The following is a 19,348-nucleotide window of genomic DNA, read 5'->3' as shown; positions in this document are numbered from 1 at the left end:
TCAACTTCCAAAATGTTCGACAACCAAGGCGTGGCTTCCGATTGGTTGCAGGAAGCGGCGGCAGCCAATCAGAAGCCGTGGAAGTTGCGTCAGACGTTCGGGTTCCAATGAACGTTTGCAAACTGGAACACTCACTTCCAGGTTTGCGGTGTTCAGGAGCCAAAACGTTCGACTCGCAAGGCTTTTGGGACCCAAGGTACGACTGTACACAACCACCAATAAAACAATCACCTTAACTTTCCAAGAAACACATCAGTTACCCAAGAAATTCAACAACTCTTAAGAACATAGAACACAGCCCTACCTAGAGAACCTGGGGTGTTCTGTACATAAGGCAGAAGCTCTACTACCATTGAGCTATGGTCTTTCCCACTGTTGTCCTGTTTCCACTGAATTTGTACAAGGGTAACAACTGCAACTTAGCAGCTCGAAAGCACAAAGTGCAAGTAGATAAATAGGTACCACTCCAGCGGGAAGGTAAACGGCGTTTCCGTGTGCTGCTCTGGTTCGTCATGCTGGCCACATGACCCGGAAGCTGTACACCGGCTCCCTCAGCCAATAAAGCAAGATGAGCACCGCAACCCCAGAGTCGGTCACGACTGGACCTAATGGTCAGGGGTCCCTTTACCTTTAACAACTGCACATATGGAGCCTAAGTCACAGGAGAAAGCAATTTGAGGAGGCAGATCCGAGTGAGGAAATGGCGGGTCGAGAACAGCATTCATCCAGTCATTTGTTGACTTCTATCCTGCCTATTTTCACAAGGTGAATTCAAAACAGCTTACAGAATAAAACACCATATGGAGCATAAAACACATCCAATATAAAACTACCCAAAAAAATCCTAAAGGTCTCACCCACCCACACAGACACCATTCATGGAGGTAACATCACAAAAGTTAACAAAGACAAGGAAACAATTAAAAGCCATCTGGAACAGCCATGGCTTTGCCAGATTATCTGAAAGAGTAAACTATCAAAGGGTTAAATACACTTTCTACCCTGCTGCTGCTCTGGTTAAAATCCAGAGGCTGATTTGGGGGGGAGCACAATTAAGATTTCATCACACACATTTGCAAGTAGCATGTTTTTTCCAGAGTTTGTATCAAGGAGTTCTTCGATCAGATAATTCACTTTTGCCATGAGCTGACAGGAAGTAAAAAGGGAAAGGGAAAGGACCCCTGACCGTTAGGTCCAGTCGCGAACGACTCTGGGGTTGCGGCGCTCATCTTTCCGGGTCATGTGGCCGGCATGACTAAGCCGCTTCTGGCGAACCAGAGCAGCGCACGGAAACGCCGTTTACCTTCCCGCCGGAGCGGTACCTATTGATCTACTTGCACTGGTGTGCTTTCAAACTGCTAGGTTGGCAGGAGCTGGGACAGAGCAACGAGAGCTCTCTCCGTTGGGGGATTCGAACCGCCGACCTTCCGATCGGTAAGCCCAGGCACCAGGGAATCTGGAAGACTGCAAAAATCTACCTTACAGGATTGTGAAGGGTTGTTCAGGGACCGTAAATTGCCATATAAAATGCTACACACAATTTCTATTTACAAGTAATCATTCGTATTAATAAATATTTCTGTGCAATCAGAGGGTAAAATTTTAGAGGTAACATTTTGGGGTTTTATTAGCAAGTTCTCCACAGTTTCTGAAAGCCACACACACAAAGCAATAATATCCATGCAATATTCTATATTCTAAAACTTTGAAGGTGCTCAGTTTGTTAATACAGTTGCCCCTCTCACCCAAACTCCTCCATAGGTTCTCTCGCTTGCACACATCTGTCAGCCCTTTCCATCAGCCTTCTGAAAGAGTTCTCGGCCTTTTTACATATGGAAAACATGAAGCTGCATAGTTTATTGGGATTTTTTTTAAAAAAGAGACATTACTACATCTGGCCGCTGTTTACAGTATTTCTTCCTTGCAGCTGTTTCAAATTGTTTAAACACTTCCATTGTGCTCTCTCTCCCCTTGTTATTTGGGTAGGGTCCACATCCTTGCATTTTACGGCAGAGATAATTGAAGGTCTCAAAGACATTCGCAGCGCTTTCTGCATCTCAAGTCTCTCTCTCTCCCTATCTGTGGCTCAGCGTAGGAAAATATCCCCATCTGTTATTGGTCGCAGGCCATTCCTATGGTAACCTCAGCATTTTAGCACATGAGGAAGTAGCATGATTGAAAGAATGCATTTTCATTTATCAGTCTCTTTAGCAGTCTTATAAGGAGCTCTTTACTATTAGCAATTATTCATTATTACAGTGGTACCTCGAGTTACATACGCTTCAGGTTACATATGCTTCAGGTTACAGACTCCGCTAACCCAGAAATAGTGCTTCAGGTTAAGAACTTTGCTTCAGGATGAAAACAAAAATCATTACAATTTGGAAGACAATTGGACTTTTTTATTGAATTGGATTTGATATGTTAATTGGATGTTCTTGTTGGAAAATTAATAAACGCTTTTAAAAAAGAGAACAGAAATCGTGCTCCGGCGGCGCGGCGGCAGCAGGAGGCCCCATTAGCTAAAGTGGTGCTTCAAGGTTAAGAACAGTTTCAGGTTAATTACGGACCTCTGGAACGAATTAAGTATTTAACCCGAGGTACCACTGTCCTGATTTTTCTTTTTATCCCCACCTTCCAACAAGAAGCTCCATTAGGATTGGCTTGGCTTTGCCACAATGGGCAATGTCCACTTAAGACAAGGAGATTTTAGGCAGCATAATGTTTTCGCCTTCCATTCTGTAAAACAGGCCTCAAGTCACTATGAATCTCACTTCCATGCTTTGTGTTTGTCTTTTCCTGAGCGGTGGGAAGTCCAGAGCAGCCGCTATGGTTTCCTTTGGGGCAGAGAACACTTGGGAAATTTATGATCTGTGCAATCATCTCGTTTATTCCCAAATGTGCAGGAAGCGATGGCAGAAGGGATTTGCAGGCAGGCAGGCGGTCTCAAAACAACGTGAGTCCAACACTGTGAAATTCTAAACAAACATCCCTGCTGCCATACTAAATATGCTTCTTTTTGAACAAATTTCCCTCCCACACTGCAGGTGAATGTCTTTCAAGACACATTTCAAGGGGGCTTTAGATAAAAATATTAGACAGGTTGCTCAATCGCCAAAGATCTATCATTCACCATCAGCAACCAGGTTATAGAAAAAACTTGAGAAAGGGCCATGTCTCTCTGCAGAACAAAGCAGTTTACAGCAGATAAAACAGATAAAATCAATAAAAATGTACAACCCTACTTTAAACCATGAGTACCTTATAGTAAAAGCCATGGTTTTCCCAGTAGTGATGTATGGAAGTGAAAGCTGGACCATAAAGAAGGCTGATCGCCAAGAATTGATGCCTTTGAATTATGGTGCTGGAGGAGACTCTTGAGAGTCCCATGGACTGCAAGAAGATCAAACCTATCCATTCTGAAGGAAATCAGCCCTGAGTGCTCACTGGAAGGACAGATCCTGAAGCTGAGGCTACAATCCTTTGGCCACCTCATGAGAAGAGAAGACTCCCTGGAAAAGACCCTGATGCTGGGAAAGATGGAGGGCACAAGGAGAAGGGGACGACAGAGGATGAGATGGTTGGACAGTGTTCTTGAAGCTACCAGCATGAGTTTGACCAAACTGCGGGAGGCAGTGGAAGACAGGAGTGCCTGGCGTGCTCTGGTCCATGGGGTCACGAAGAGTCGGACACGACTTAACGACTAAACAACAACAAAAAGTACTGTCAGAAAGTGATCCTGTCAGATTGTGGCAGGGTGGGGTAAGGAAGAAGCAAGCAAGAGTTTCCCTGCTACTGAAGCAAATGAGCAAGTTTGACCAGAAAGCTTTGACAGGGGTCAGGGAATACCATGTTATCCATCTGGTCATCTGTAGTTAGGACACTCTGTCACTTCCTGCTCTGGCTAAAACTGGATGATGGCACACTGACCAAATTCCTCCATGATATGTATCCTTCAATTTTGAGGACTGGAATTATATGTTGCGTTCAACTAACACCGATGAGCCACACCAAAGGAAGGAGACAGCATGTACAGTAATAATGTCCCTCTGTGTATTGGGAATGTGTTCCAAGGCATGAAGTCCTCTACCAGTAAAGGATTTGCAGCCCATGAAAGTGTTTATTAAACCAAAGTAACTTCGCAAAATAATATGGCCCGGGAAACAAGAAGTTTACTAATTCTTGCTCATGCTTTGTTTTTCCTTCAGATTTCCAAAAACTTGACAAACGAGCTTCCTCCTTATCCCATTTCCAAATTTAGTCCTGATTCTTTGGTATGGATGTTAAGAGTTGTTTGAGGTGAAGCTAAGCCAAGTTTTTCCATTAGTCTGCTTGGCTGGATTGATTGGAGCTAGCCTGGGGAGGGAAAAGCAACGCCAAGAGCTCCAAGAGGCGAAAATCTCTTATGGGGGAACGATGGCCAGAGTCCAAGGGGGAAGAGCCATGGCTCCATGGCAGACAACATGATTTGCATGAATAAAAGTTTCAGGCTCAGTCACCAGCATCTCTCAATTGCGTTGGGAAATGACTGTCTGAAATGGGCTCTCCAGGACTTGTTTCCTTTATGAATAATTATTAAGCTTTTTCTAATTATAACTTAAATATCCACAAAGTCTCCTGCAGACATTAATTGAAACAAGTCCAGGTATGTATTTTAGGGCACTGTTTTGTGAAGTATTCTCTGCATTTCCCCCATGCTTTTTGAAACTCTTGTCTAGTGTGATCTCTAATTGTCTCTGTTAATCTAGCCTGTTCAATATAACAGTTTATCTCGACATTCCTTTTTTGTTGGCACAGTTTCTTTTTTCCAGTTTTTAGCAATTAGGATCCTTGCTGCTCCTGTGGCGTAGAGGAATATTTTCTGATATTCTCTTGTTATACCTATGTCCATTATCCCTACTAGAAAAGCTTCCGTTTTTTTCATAAAGTTGTACTTAAACATTTTTTTAAGCTCATCATATACTGTGTTCCAGAAGCTTTTGACTTTTTCACAGGTCCACCAAACATGTATAAGTTTCCCCTCTGTTTCACCAGACCTCCAGCACAGCTTTGTTTTTGTCTTATACATTTTAGCTATTTGGGTAGCTGTTAAAGTAAAGGTAAAGGTACCCCTGCCCGTCAGGGCCAGTCGTGACCGACTCTAGGGTTGCGCGCTCATCTCACTCAAGAGGCCAGGAGCCAGCGCTGTCCGAAGACACTTCCAGGTCACATGGCCAGCGTGACGAAGCTGCATCTGGCGAACCATCACCAGCGCCGCACACGGAAACGCCGTTTACCTTCCCGCTAGAAAGTGGTCCCTATTTATCTACTTGCACTTAGGGGTGCTTTCGAACTGCTAGGTGGGCAGGAGCTGGGACCGAACGACAGGAGCTCACCCCGCCACGGGGATTTGAACCACCGACCTTTCGATCAGCAAGTCCTAGGCTCTGTGGTTTAACCCACAGCGCCACCCACGTAGGTGTTAAGCACCATCTATAAAACATCTTGATTAGGTTTTCCCTCAATACTTCACAGTATTTAAATACACCCAAACACACCTCACCAGAGATGAAAAAGCAGCTCTAAAAAACAGCCACAACAACTGGCTCATTTTTGACAGCTGAAAGCATGCGATACACCCATCAATGCAAGATTCACATGAGCAGAAAATCCCGTGGGTGGGATTAAATATTCATCGCTTTATTAATAGTTAGGATGATTTGGTCCTGTGGTGACATTCTTAACTGAGTTTTTTCCTTCCTCCAAACCAGGCATAGGCAAACTCGGCCCTCCAGATGTTTGGGACTACAATGCCCATCATCCCTGACCACTGGTTCTGTTAGCTAGGGATCATGTGAATTGTAGTCCCAAAACATCTGGAGGGCCGAGTTTGCCTATGCCTGCTCTGAACACACACAAATATTGATCTCCCCTATCGCATGAGCAGAACAGTGTATTGCCATACTGGGCTGAGGTTTTTACAGCTTTCCTTCTCTTTATTCTGATTTGTCAGCCTCTTCCACCTTGCTCCTTAAAACAAAACAAAAACAAATAAAACATGGCTGAGTCATGAGTCACATGGGCTGATTGCTTGCACCAATCATCTACAATACAAAACTGGGGCAGTTGCTGAATTCATGGAATTCTTCCCCCTCCCTGAGAGATTTCATTCCCTGTGGGCTGAAAGCATGAATAAAGTTGCCAGTTTCTTTTCTGCTTCGACTCCCTAGCCTTTAACAGCAGCCGGACACAGGAAACAGTCAAAGCTTCTTCTCTCACTTTGATCTCTTCCCCTGGTACTTCCATTGGTTAAAGAGGAGTACAAAGCAAAAACCTCAATACCGCCATTTTTTTAATATATATATTTTTGCTGCTGCTCTAATAGTTGTAGTTTGGAAAACAGCAAGACGTTGGCTGTGGCGTGTGTGTACTTGCTTCATGTGGCTGAACAGCTACAACCTGAAATTCTAGATAGACTCATTTTCTGCCATTTATTTCAAAATGTACACTGTGCCTCATTTTCACAAGTGTCAACAGTAAGTCCCTATTTCCTAGCAGAAAAGGTGAAGTCATACAGGCGGCGGCAGGGGGTGGGGAGAGCTGCCCACCACTGCCGTAAGCAAACAGCATTGTAAGATTTTGGCTTCTTGTAAATCTGTTCTTGGGAGAAAAGCAATGACAAACCTGGACAGCATCTTAAAAAGCAGAGACATCACCTTGCCAACAAAGGTCCATATAGTTAAAGCCATGGTTTTCCCAGTAGTGATGTATGGAAGTGAGAGCTGGACCATAAAGAAGGCTGATCGCCGAAGAATTGATGCTTTTGAATTATGGTGCTGGAGGAGACTCTTGAGAGTCCCATGGACTGCAAGAAGATCAAACCTCTCCATTCTGAAGGAAATCAGCCCTGAGTGCTCACTGGAAGGACAGATTGTGAAGCTGAGACTCCAATACTTTGGCCACCTCATGAGAAGAGAAGACTCCCTGGAAAAGACCCTGATGTTGGGAAAGATGGAGGGCACAAGGAGAAGGGGACGACAGAGGATGAGATGGTTGGACAGTATTCTCGAAGCTACAAGCATGAGTTTGACCAAACTGCGGAAGGCAGTGGAAGACAGGAGTGCCTGGTGTGCTCTGGTCCATGGGGTCATGAAGAGTCGGACACGACTAAACAACAACAACAAATCTGTTTTATCCACGCTCAGTCAAATCTATTCAGATTAATTCTATATGAGAGCAATCAGCAGCCTTGTATAATAGGAGAACCAAGCAGATAAGATTCCACAGGCTAAGAGCCTTTTGGCTTTTGCTAAAAGCTCACACCTTTGTCCTGGTACTAGAAGGAAGGTGAGATCCCCTCTCATAAGAACTTCATTAAGAGTCCCAAGTGAAATAGAATTTCCTGCTAGCCCCTTTTGCGCTCACCCTCACCCCCGTATATACTGTAGTGGCCTCTACGAAATACCTTGCTGGCTTCTTTTGCAGACAACAACAAGCCATACTTTTATCTGGAATGAGTCATGTGCTTGTGAGTGCTTCACGCTCACTTCCGCTTTGCTCCTCCAACAACATGGAAAGAAACCAATGAGGAGGCAGGCACCATAGTTTGTTGCTTCCTAACAAGCCACAACCTGTAAGTGAATAACAAACCATTGCCTACGGCTGGCTAGAAGTCATGGCTTGTTGGGGACAAACAACCCATAATCTGTACTTCAGATGTAACCCGATTCTAAGGCTTTCTGATTTGTTGATCATGATAATTTTCTTAATTTTTGGTTCCACACTATCCCATTAATGCCAGTGGAAGTGGGAGTGAGGGGGCAATATCCATTAGCACACTGCTTGCTCTAAAATCTACATAAACCATGATAAGTCAGAAAGTCTGGCTAACCATCACATGCGAGCGCTGTCTCTCTCTTATCACTACGGGGCCTTTGCTGTGGTTTGTGTCTGAATACTTCCACCCATGTGGAAAATCCATCAGGATAATGAAAGCCAAGTCCAAATTTTATCCCCTCTCCCACTATTATAGAGAAATTCTTGAACCAATCTTAAACCTGTGTGCATAAATCAGAGGAACAAGATGTGTTTTCTTTTCCAGTGCTCAACGAAATCCAACAGCATCTCTGAAAGTGCTGCCACAAAAGGTTCTGAAAGCAAAGCTATTTGGTTTCCTCTTCCAACAATGTGAAGTTAAGTATGAACACACAGCAGCCCCATAGAGGTCTAGCATCTTTAATACAGTGGTACCTCGGATTACATACGCTTCAGGTTACATGTGCTTAAGGTTACAGACTCCGCTAACCCAGAAATAGTGCTTCAGGTTAAGAACTTTGCTTCAGGATGAGAACAGAAATTGTGTTCTGGCAGCGCGGTGGCAGGAGGAGGCCCCATTAACTAAAATGGTGCTTCAAGTTAAGAATAATTTCAGGTTAAGAACGGACCTCCGGAACGAATTAAGTACTTTACCTGAGGTACCACTGTATGTGCCTTTATAAACGAAGGGTCCTACAAGTCTTGATTTGCTGTTGATGGGTAGATTTCAGATTCTTGCTGAGCTTCTAGCAAGGCGCTTCATTACTCTTTAAAATGACATTCTAAATTAACTTGCTCTCCTCTTCCCACACTTACTCACTAGGGCGTCACAGAATGCGAGTCTGCATACAATCTCATCACCCTGCACACAATCACAATTCAAGCTGCATTCAATCTCATCACCCTTTCATTTTTGTTATGCGTGCTAGATTGGAAACTCCCCAGCCTTAGGAATGTCCCACAAGGGTGAGAATCGCTGCTTTACCCTGGGCAGAAAGCCAAGCCAAGTTTTCGCTATAATTAGAGAACAAGTCTTGCAGACATGGTTTAAGTGAAAATAGACCAAAATTGGTCGGACTCCAAGCCTCCTCGCTCCTTTCAAGTCAAGAGCAAAGTTACAGTCTTTAGAAGCGCATGAATGCCACTCCAAAGAACCAAGACCAAAAGGGCAAAGGGGTTCCCTGGATGACTAGGGAGGTAGTAAACAAGCACCATATGGGACACATTCACACAAGGTGCCAAGATGTGTTTCAGTGCTACATGGAATGAGCCCAAGCTAAACATCAGGTTTGTATACTCCCCCTCATTCCACATGATCAGGAGAAAGTCTCTGACATGGTTTCACTTTTACTTAACCCTGGGCTTAGCGTTTGCATTGAAACCAAGGATTTTGGTTCAAAACAAACTCTTGGTTAGTTTAATAAGCCAGCTTCCTAAACGATGGTTTGAGGTTGGTTTGTTATGAGCAGACACACACACACACACACAACCTTTATTGAGGTCTATGGACCCAAAGTACACAGTACAGTGGTACCTCGGGTTAAGTACTTAATTTGTTCTGAAGGTCCATTCTTAACCTGAAACTGTTCTTAACCTGAAGCACCACTTTAGCTAATGGGGCCTCCTGCTGCTGCCGCGCCGACGGAGCACGATTTCTGTTCGCATCCTGAAGCAAAGTTCTTAACCTGAAGCACTATTTCTGGGTTAGCGGAGTCTGTAACCTGAAGCGTATGAAACCCGAGGTACCACTGTATTGAGGTCTATAGACCCAAAATACACAGTACAGACGTACCTTGGAAATCGAACAGAATCCGTTCCGAAATTCCGTTCAACTTCCAAAACGTTCAGAAACCGAAGCACAGCTTCTGATTGGCTGCAGGAAGCTCCTGCAGTCAATCGGAAGCCACAGAAAACCCGTTGGACGGTTGGGTTCCAAAGAACATTCACAAACCAGAACACTCACTTCCAGGTTTGCGGCATTTGGGAGCCAAAACGTCCAAATATCAAGGCGTTCGGGATCCAAGGTACAACTGTACAACAATAATAAATAATAATCAACAGCTACTAAGGTGTAAAATCGGCCTTGCTAGCCAACGGAGGAGCTTTAACCTGTAGGTACTGATTTCTGATTTTTACTGCCTCTCAGAGGAATTTTGCTACAGCCAGTGTGATAGTATCAAACTTATCCTCAAGGAGAACCCTGACATGAAATGAGTCAGCAATTTCAGGTTGTTCTGTTAGTATAGGATTGATCAGACACTGTCTAACCTGTTTATACAGAATACTGTACAATGCAATAAAATGTATTCCACACATTCAACATCCTAGGAGCATGGGCACAGCCTATCTTGGTATGGGACGCCAGCCAATCTTCTTCTCAGCACTTTAGAAGGGAAAACATTTAATCTGGCTTTAGAAAACAGACGGTAATAGTTAGATACGGTCAAATTCTTAAGGTAGGTTAGATAACAAAAAACCCTGTTTCAGATTACCGGGCAGAAGGAATGGGTGAGAAATCTGATTCAGTTTGCATTTAAATGCCAATTCACCAAATTTTGCACTTTCTGAAACATTACAGGAACCAAAACACAGCTATCCTGCAGCCTTTGCACGCACCTGAATTTTGTGATGCAAATAAAGTCTGCAAAAATGCATATATTAGGGGAAACTGAGCATTAAATGAATGTATTTGTGAAAATAACCTACAGAAACACATTACATATGGGGAAACTGCTTGCAACACTGTGTGCGTTACTCAAAATTACATACAAAAATGCATTTATTAGAAGAAATTCACAGTAAAACACTGGTGGATTTTCATGAGGACAGCAACTGCGAATTGCTGCAGAAATGTGGAGAACTGAATTTAAGATTAGAAAAATGAGAAACAGAGAGGAATTCAGCGTAGCACTAAGCAGGTCTCTCAGTTGGTACAAGCATTTCCAATTGCCTGATGGGATAATCTGCCCACACACTGTTCTGGGGGTTCTCTCAACATCCACTTAAGCCAATTTGGGGGGCACAGGGAGTGTGGGGGGGAGAGGGAAAGAAGCCCTGTTGCACTAGTGGACGTCCTTGCATGGGCTTCCACTGTCCAGGGTTAAATCCTGCCCTGAAAGAACTGAAATGTGACTGATACGTCCATCTCTACATGGTAGTTCAGTAAACAAGAACTGGCATAATACTCAAAGTCTGGGAAAGAGAAGTTCCATAGCCCGACATCATGTTTGCTGACTGGGAACAGTTATGGACCACCGGCATTAAATTTACGGCATGTAATGCCTTAAGAGAAAATATTATGAAAATGATTTACAGGTGGTACATGACCCCAGTCAAGCTTGCGAAGATCTATCATTTGCCCAATAATAAATGCTGGAAATGTAATGAGACTGAAGGCACTTTCTTTCACCTTTGGTGGACCTGCCCAAAGATTAAAGCCTTTTGGGAAATGATTTATAATGAAATTAAGAAGGTACTTAAATGTACTTTTCATAAGAAACCAGAGGCATTTCTTTTGGGCATGGTCGGCCAATTGGTGTCAAGAAAGGATAAGACTTTTTTTATGTACGCTACTACAGCAGCAAGGATTCTTCTAGCAAAGTATTGGAAGACGCAATAATTACCTACACTGGAAGGATGGCAGACGAAAGTGATTGACTTTATGGGATTGGCAGAAATGACTGGCAGAATCCGTGACCAAGAGAAAGAGACGGTGGAGGAAGACTGGAAGAAATTTAAAGCTTATCTTAAGAACTGTTTTAAAATTGATGAGTGCTAAAATGTCAAGGGAAAGGAAGATGCAGAATTACAGCTGAAATTGTTTGATGAATTAAGATGAAATTGAGAATGAAAATAAGTTATAATTTAATTGGAGTAAAGGGTTGCTGAAAAACTGTTAAATAAGGATGCAGAAAGGGTGAGGTATGGGGAAGTCCGAGAAAGAAGGCTTATGAGAATGAGGTTATGAAATTATACTTGTTCGTATGTTTTTGTTTGTTGATGTATGTTTGTTATTTTGTTTTAAAACTGGAAAATCAATAAAAAAAATTTTTTTTAAAAAAAGAGAAGTTCCATAGCCCAGCATGGGCAGTAAATCCTTGATACGGTTTCAGTTAGATGGCTAGAGTAGACACTGTGTATGTGTGTGTGTGTGTGTGTGTGTGTGTGTGTGTCCAGAACATTTCTGGTACGAAAATTTCAGGATATTTGCTGGAAGCCACAGCCCATGAATAGATTGCTAATTATGCCATGTGACTGTCCTGTTGTGAGGGTGCAAATCAGGGGTGCGGGTGGTGCTGTTCTAAACCACTGAGCCTCTTGGGCTTGCCAATCAGAAGGGCAGCGGTTCAAATCCCCGCGATGGGGTGAGCTCCCATAGCTCTGCCCCAGCTCTGCCAACCTAGCGGTTCGAAAGCACGCCAGTGCAAGTAGATAAATAGGTACAGCCGCAGCAGGAAGGTAAACGGCGTTTCCGTGCGCTCTGGTTTCCGCCACAGTGTCCCGTTGCGCCAGAAGCGGTTTAGACATGCCTGCCGCATGACCCAGAAAGCTGTCATTGGACAAATGCTGGCTCCCTCGGCCTGAAAGCGAGATGAGCGCCGCAACCCCATAGTCACCTTTGGCTGGACTCAACCGTCCAGGGGTCCTTTACCTTTTTACCTGTTGTAAGCGTGCAAATCAACTTGAAGGCCAGAGCACATGTGACCACCCTGATATTGTTAAATACACAAAGCATCCCGAATGCACAATAAAAAGGCTGTCCAGAGGGAACATGGCATAGACTGGATTTCTCATTCTTTTGTGTTGTCTGTAAACCTCTCACATGTGTGCAAAAAACAAAAAACCCTGTACAGTAGTACAGAATCTAGATGCAATCTGGCTGGCCATCGAAAGAACACATTGTGGGACCAGAGTCCAGGAGGACTCTTCTTATATAATACTCCTATGTTTGAACTTCCCTTTTAAGAGACTGAGCCAAGACGACACTCCTTTCAATGTCAAGCCCTCTCTCCAGATGGATTCTCCCCATCTGAATTTGTCTGAATGAATTGGACAGTGCCAAATTCCTCCTCTCCACTTCAGCTCCTTATGCATGCAAAATCCATCTCAGGCCATCTGTATTTCCTTGTCTTATGGAAGAAAGATTGGTCACCTATTTGCCAAATAACGAGAGTTGTGCTCACAGAGGAGAGACCTGCATAAATATAGCTCTGGAACAGTAACAGCAGCACAGCTTCAGCTGGAGCAAAGGGAGCCAAATAAACAACAGCAAATTTGGCTCTGCTGCCATGCTTTTTTTGTTTTTTTAAAGGCACGTACAGTCAAAGCACAGTAAAGAAAGGAAACTATGAAACACTCCGAGACAGAAACTAACTGGGGAAAGGGGAGGCAGGATGCAAAAATAATAATAAAAGGTTGTCAATGTGCCAATGTCCAGTCTCACATCAGCTACAGGGCAGGAGACCCACCTGGTTTTTGAACACTTGAGATTGTTCAATAACCCTTACAATTTGCGTTTTCCCCCGCTGAACTCCCGATGGAGTTTATGTGTAGTTTGTTGGTTCCTGAGGCCTGCACCACCATTCCTAGATACTTGTAGTTTGTGACTTCTTCTAATTTATCGCCTTGGTGTTCCCAGCTTCTAAGCTTTGTTTTTTTCCCAAAAGCAAGTATCTTGGTTTTCTGATAGTTGATTTTGAGACATTCAGATTCACAGTATGCTGCGAGCTTTCTTAGTGCTCTTTTGAGTCCAATGGGGGTTCTAGATAGAATTACTGCATCATCGGCATATAGCAGGACCGAAATATACCGATTTGCAAGCTTCGGCGGGTGGAGTTCTGAGTCATTGAGTGCAGATACTAAGTTATTTAGACAGAAATTAAATAGTAGAGGGGCCAATTGGCACCCTTTCCTGACTCCTCTGAAGGTTTTAATAGGGTCCGTTAGGTGTTATAGGCGGCTGCACCTGACTCTAAGAGCAATAACCCTTAAACTTTTCATTAAAGGAATAGAGAAGGACACATGGCACATCAGTGGCAGAGCCCATGTCTTGAAAATATTAAGTTCGGCTGCTGGTGTCACTAATTCAAGAATTCAGTTTTCCCAGGAGAAAGACCTCAGCTCTACCCACGAGTTTTTACTGAGTAGCAGTCAGAAAAGAGGAATACAATACAGTGGTACCTCGGGTTACATACGCTTCAGGTTACAGACTCTGCTAACCCAGAAATAGTACCTCAGGCTAAGAACATTACTTCAGGATGAGAACAGAAATCGTGCTCCAGCGGCACAGCAGCAGCAGGAAGCCCCATTAGCTAAAGTGGTGCTTCAGGTTAAGAACAGTTTCAGGTTAAGAACAGACCTCCGGAACAAATTTAGTACTTAACCCGAGGTACCACTATATATGGGATGTCGAACAGCTGGAGAGCAGGGGGAAAGAAAACTCTGTATAAAAACTAATGAGTTGTGCATCAGGCAAATTTCGAAATCCCTTTGTCATCCAGATTGGAATAAATCTGTTTATGTTCAGAACACTGTTTCCAGAGCAAATAATGTTTGCCACAACAAAGATCTTAGCATCAGGCCAGTTTAGTTCCCTTGAATTTCCTTCCCGTTTTTCTCAGATGCTCTTTGTGGTACAGTGGTTTTAGCAGGGCAGTAGTTGTGGCGGTATTGCCACAACAGTGCTTCCTAAAGTGGGCTGTGTGAGTGACACTCGGCTACAGTGGAAGGAAGGAAGGCTGTTAGTCATACTGAAAAATATTTTATGGAACTGCCCCTAATTTGCACATCATTGTCCCCTGTGCATACCTTATACACATTCTATGTGCATAATACAATTTAAAACATTCCCGTGCACAATGGGAATGGCATATTGCTAGGGGCTGAGCCCTTTCCCCTTATAAGAGCACTTAGGAACAGTTAACTTTTAAGGGACAGTTCAAACATGCCAAGTCATCACCTGATGCCTACAGCATCAAATGATGGTTTATTATTTTAAAAATGTAAGCAGAAGTCCTATGTCAGGGTCAGTTCTAGGATTAAAATGAGTCTCTTAGGTCAATGCCCAAACTTACTGCAACACAAAGCTAGGCAGCCAGCATGGCAAATTACTGGTACAGTGGTACCTTGGTTGTCAAACGCCTTGATTCTCAAACTCCGAAAACCGGAAGTAGGTGTTCCGGTTTTCAAACGTTTTTCAGAAGCCAAACATCCGATGCGGCTGTCAGCTATGGTTTCTGGGGCACATGCGCCAACCAGAAGCTGTGCCTTGGTTTCTGAACATTTCAGAAGTCAAATGGACTTCCGGAACTGACTAAGTTTGGCGCTTTTGTTTTTGTTATTTATTTTGCGTTTTTGTTTTTGAGGCTTTTTTGCTCAATTTGTTTTTGTGACTGTGTGGAACCCAGTTCAGCTACTGCTTGATGGTGTGGCTGTGGAAATGGATAAAAGCCCCTCATCCAAACAATGACAATCAACAGTGCAGGTAAGGGGAAAAAAAATAATTTTAACTTTTATCATCTACAATACTGTCTTATTTATTTTATAGTACAGTACATGGAACCCAGTTCAGCTACTGATGGATTGATTGTGTGACTGCAGTACATTGTTTATTGCTTTCATTTTATGGATGAATGGTCTCATTAGATAGTAAAATTTATGTTAACTTGCTGTTTTAGGGGTTGTCTGGCACGGATTAATTCGCTTTGCATTACTTTCTATGGGAAAGTGCGCCTTGGTTTTGGAACGGATTAAGTTTGAGAACCAAGGTACCACTGTATTAGGGAGTTGTAGTCCAACAACATTTGGCAGGCTGAAGGTTGTCCAAGGGATAAGGGGAAGAAACTACAAGTGGGGACCTTGACCGTAATTGGCTTTCTCAACTGGCTGGTAGCAGTGCCATTTCCCAGGCTGTCTAAAAATTCAATCTGTGAGTTTGGCTTGCCCAGCAGGGAGCAAGTTGAATGATTTTGGGGGCATGGAAGTTCACACCCAGGAAAACGATAGTTGGAGTTAAAAGGTAAATGGACCCCTGACCATTAGGTCCAGTTGTGACCGACTCTGGGGTTGCGGCGCTCATCTCGCTTTACTGGCCGAGGGAGCCAGCGTACAGCTTCTGGATCATGTCGCCAGCATGACTAAGCCGCTTCTGGTGAACCAGAGCATCACACGGAAACGCCGTTTACCTTCCCACCGGAGCGGTACCTATTTATCTACTTGAACTTTGATGTGTTTTCGAACTGCTAGGTTGGCAGGAGCAGGGACCGAGCAACAGGAGCTCAACCGCCAACCTTCTGACCGGCGAGTCCTAGGCTCAGTGGTTTAACCCACAGCGCCACCCGCGTCCCAATGTTTACTTGGCAAATTCAGAGCAGAGTTTGAGGATAAGGTAGCCAAGAGAAAAGCACTGAGAAAGCTACAGCACATTCTGGCTCCCAGTGAGGCACCAAAAACCACAGGAGAAGCAATGTTTCATGAGAATTTTATTTTTTACTCAGTAATAATCATAAATAAATGAAAATAAAAATGTGCGCCCCACCCCTGAGATCATTCCATCGTAACTATCCAACTTCCCAAAATTCCAACACCTCTTGCGATGGTTTGACCCCTTTCCGTTTTTACAGTACAAATTCTACAAACTCCCTTCATTATCTCCTCAAAATCATTTCTCCAGCATATTCCCCGTCTTACCTTAATGGCACATGTTAATTTATCATTAATAGCTATATCCCCACACCTGTTTTATACCATTCTTCCATTTTATATTATGCTTGCCCCTTCCACTTCCTAGCTATCATAATTCGTGCAGCTGTCAATAAATTTGTGAGCAAGTCCTTCATAGCCTGTGAAGCTTCCACCCCATCATCATAAATTGATAATAATGCTACCTCTGGACTTTTGGTCAGCTTTAACCCAGTGATTTTTGTTATCTCCTTAAACACCCTTTGCCAAAAAAAAAAAAAAAGTAAATATTTACACCCCCACCACATGTGAACATAATTCCCTGTTTCCTGGCATCCCCTCCAACATAACACTGAATATTCCTTGTTTATTTGATTTGATTTGATCCGACTTGTTTCATGAGATTTTAAAAGCGTAACTACAACTTTGTACTTGTTTCAGGAGCTTTCAAGATGCTCAGAAAAAAACCTCAAATTTGTAGTGTTCACCAAAAGACAACAATACTGAAATGCTAAAATCTATTATCAACAAGCCCGGGGCTAGAGTTTAGTTAAAGCCTCAACCAACATAAATTTAAGATTATATTGCATACTGCTCAGGGGGCCTAAATTGCTGCTCGCTCTCCCAAGTCATTTCCCCCAAATTCTAGATCTCTATTTGGCATCAGAAAATACACTATAGGAAAAACATTTCTAATCGCCATAATGATAGTTTTAGACTTTTAACATTCCACAGTTATTGTAACAGGAAAATGGTCTTGGGCTAGCCAACAGCTGGAAAAGTAATTGGCTGATCCTAGGAGGAAAACTATATTGGTTTTACAGATGTCACCATTCTCCTCTTTCTAAGTGGATTAAATTGCTGATTGCAGATGGAACCTTAAGTTACAAAACTGGATTTTTCAACCTTAGCACTGGAAATCTTTAAAGCACGGCAAAGTCACAATTTGGATCCAGCTCCATATTTTGTATAAAACCAAAGCCCATTTCAATCTAGCATTGCTTTACATCCTTTACAGTCCGTTTGTTTCTCCAACGGGGCCGTAGCCCAGTGGCTCCTCACCTGTCTGCCCCACTTCCTAGCCATGCCAGAGTCTTTTGTCTGGACCAATGCCAGCGCTGGGAACTTCTTGCATGCTGTGTGAAGGTGGTCAGAAGGCAGGACCCTCCTCTGAGGAGAAAGGGCCAGAGGATGCGCCGATGGAGATAAAACGCTGCTCGTATCATATCATATTGGGATATGATTTATAATGAAATTAAGAAAACGTTCAGGTTAACTTTTGCTAAAAGACCAGAAGCCTTTTTATCAGGCATTTCAGGCCAAGATCTGCCAAGAGAGAAGAAGAAACTTTTCATGTACCGGTATACAACAACTGCGGCCAGGATGCTTCTAGCGCAAAGATGGAAAACCGATGAAATACCGACTTAAGGAAAGAATGGCTACAAAAACTGATGGAATATACAGTAGAACCTCTACTTACGTCCCGCTCTACTTAGGCCCGTTCCAAGTCATAACCGCGGCAAACCCAGAAGTAAACACTGGGTTTGCTGTGATTCGCGCACAGACCCCTGCGCACAGACCCCTCTCGCTCTCCAGGCTTCAGCGAAAGCAACGCAAAGCCTCCAGAGCGCAGCAGGAGCTCGCGCTGCGCTCCGAAGGCTTCGGGTTCCTTTTGCTGAAGCCAAGGAGCCTGCATTCGCTCCATAGGACGCACACACATTTCCCCTTAATTTTTGGAGGGGGAAAAGTGTGTCCTATAGAGCGAAAAACACAGTAGATGCTGGGTCGAGAATACATGCATGGACTAGGAAATGTGGTGTAACATTTCTAGGAACAAGCCCTGAACCTGTTTAAATTACTGGGTGAAGGAAGGACGCGGTAAGTCTTAAGCCGGTGGCAGAAAGCAGCAACTTCTTCATTTTAATGAAGAATGTTCCATACTGCACCACAAAAAACTATTTAATGTGTGGCTGGCAAGGAAGGGATGCTGTGAATATGCCACTGCCCTGCCTCTCCCCAGTCCACACATGCCAGTGGCAACATTGCCCGGAGTCCAGGTCCACAGTACCCTCCACCCAACCAACCACTTCTAGCCACTTGGCAGCATCTTATTTCTGAGGAACAAAGAAAATGTCACAAGAGAAAGAATGGGGCTGCCAACTTCTTGTTTTCTTGCTTTGCAATGTTCATGAGGCGGCTTCCGCAAAGGAGAATCAGAGGGTGGTCCACCGATTTTCCTACCCCCTGAAAATGTTCCTTCCTGGGCAGATTTTTATTTTCCCACTTAGGGTGGGTTCTGGAACTGGGCTAAGAAACGTGGATTTGTAAGAGACAGAATCGCTGGATGAGAAAGAAACCCTCTCCCCTACTCTCCTGTCCTCCCCTTTATTGTTCCCCCACCCCATCACCTTCCCTCTTGTATTGGCAAAATGGGATGGCCTCATTTGCTGAGATAATCTCTTCAGCTACCTGATTATATAGGATGCATTTTTATTTGTTTGCATTCCAGCCAGTCTTACTGCAGAAGGCAAGGTTCAGCGGGACTTAAGATCCTTTAGAATCCTTGAAGATTTTAATCTGATTAACACTATTCCTTAGGGTATGGCCCTCTGCTGCTCTTGTGTTAATGAAACTAACACCTGCTAGAGCCGACTCTTACAGGAAAAGCAGAATATTTCAGTTGACCACATTTCCTGTTGCAAAAATATCAGGCGTGCAATGTGGGGAGGGTAAAAGCTTAATAACTCTCAAGCCGCAAGCTCTTACTCAAGTTACCACACAGAATTATAACTCGCACAAGATATGCTTTGGAGTATTTGTTTACATTGAGAAGCCCACTTGTATCCAAGTGCAACTTATGCGAGGATGAATTACG

At 43.6% G+C, this 19,348-nt stretch overlaps 2 protein-coding genes across 2 annotated transcripts in view; one reads left to right on the top strand and one right to left on the bottom strand.

Moving 5' to 3' along the window:
* Positions 1-19,348, bottom strand: part of NIBAN1 (niban apoptosis regulator 1) — a 98,778-nt gene that overhangs the window by 57,620 nt on the left and 21,810 nt on the right. The gene's annotated exons all lie outside the window — the stretch shown is intronic.
* The window catches only part of NOS1AP (nitric oxide synthase 1 adaptor protein), a 226,750-nt gene that overhangs the window by 187,375 nt on the left and 20,027 nt on the right, over positions 1-19,348 (top strand). The gene's annotated exons all lie outside the window — the stretch shown is intronic.

Source organism: Podarcis erhardii, assembly GCF_964252035.2.
Source record: "Podarcis erhardii genome assembly, chromosome: 6".
In the NCBI taxonomy this organism is placed as follows: domain Eukaryota; kingdom Metazoa; phylum Chordata; class Lepidosauria; order Squamata; family Lacertidae; genus Podarcis; species Podarcis erhardii.
The sequence above is the reverse complement of the archived record's forward strand: the minus strand, read 5'-3'. Positions and strand labels throughout refer to the sequence as shown.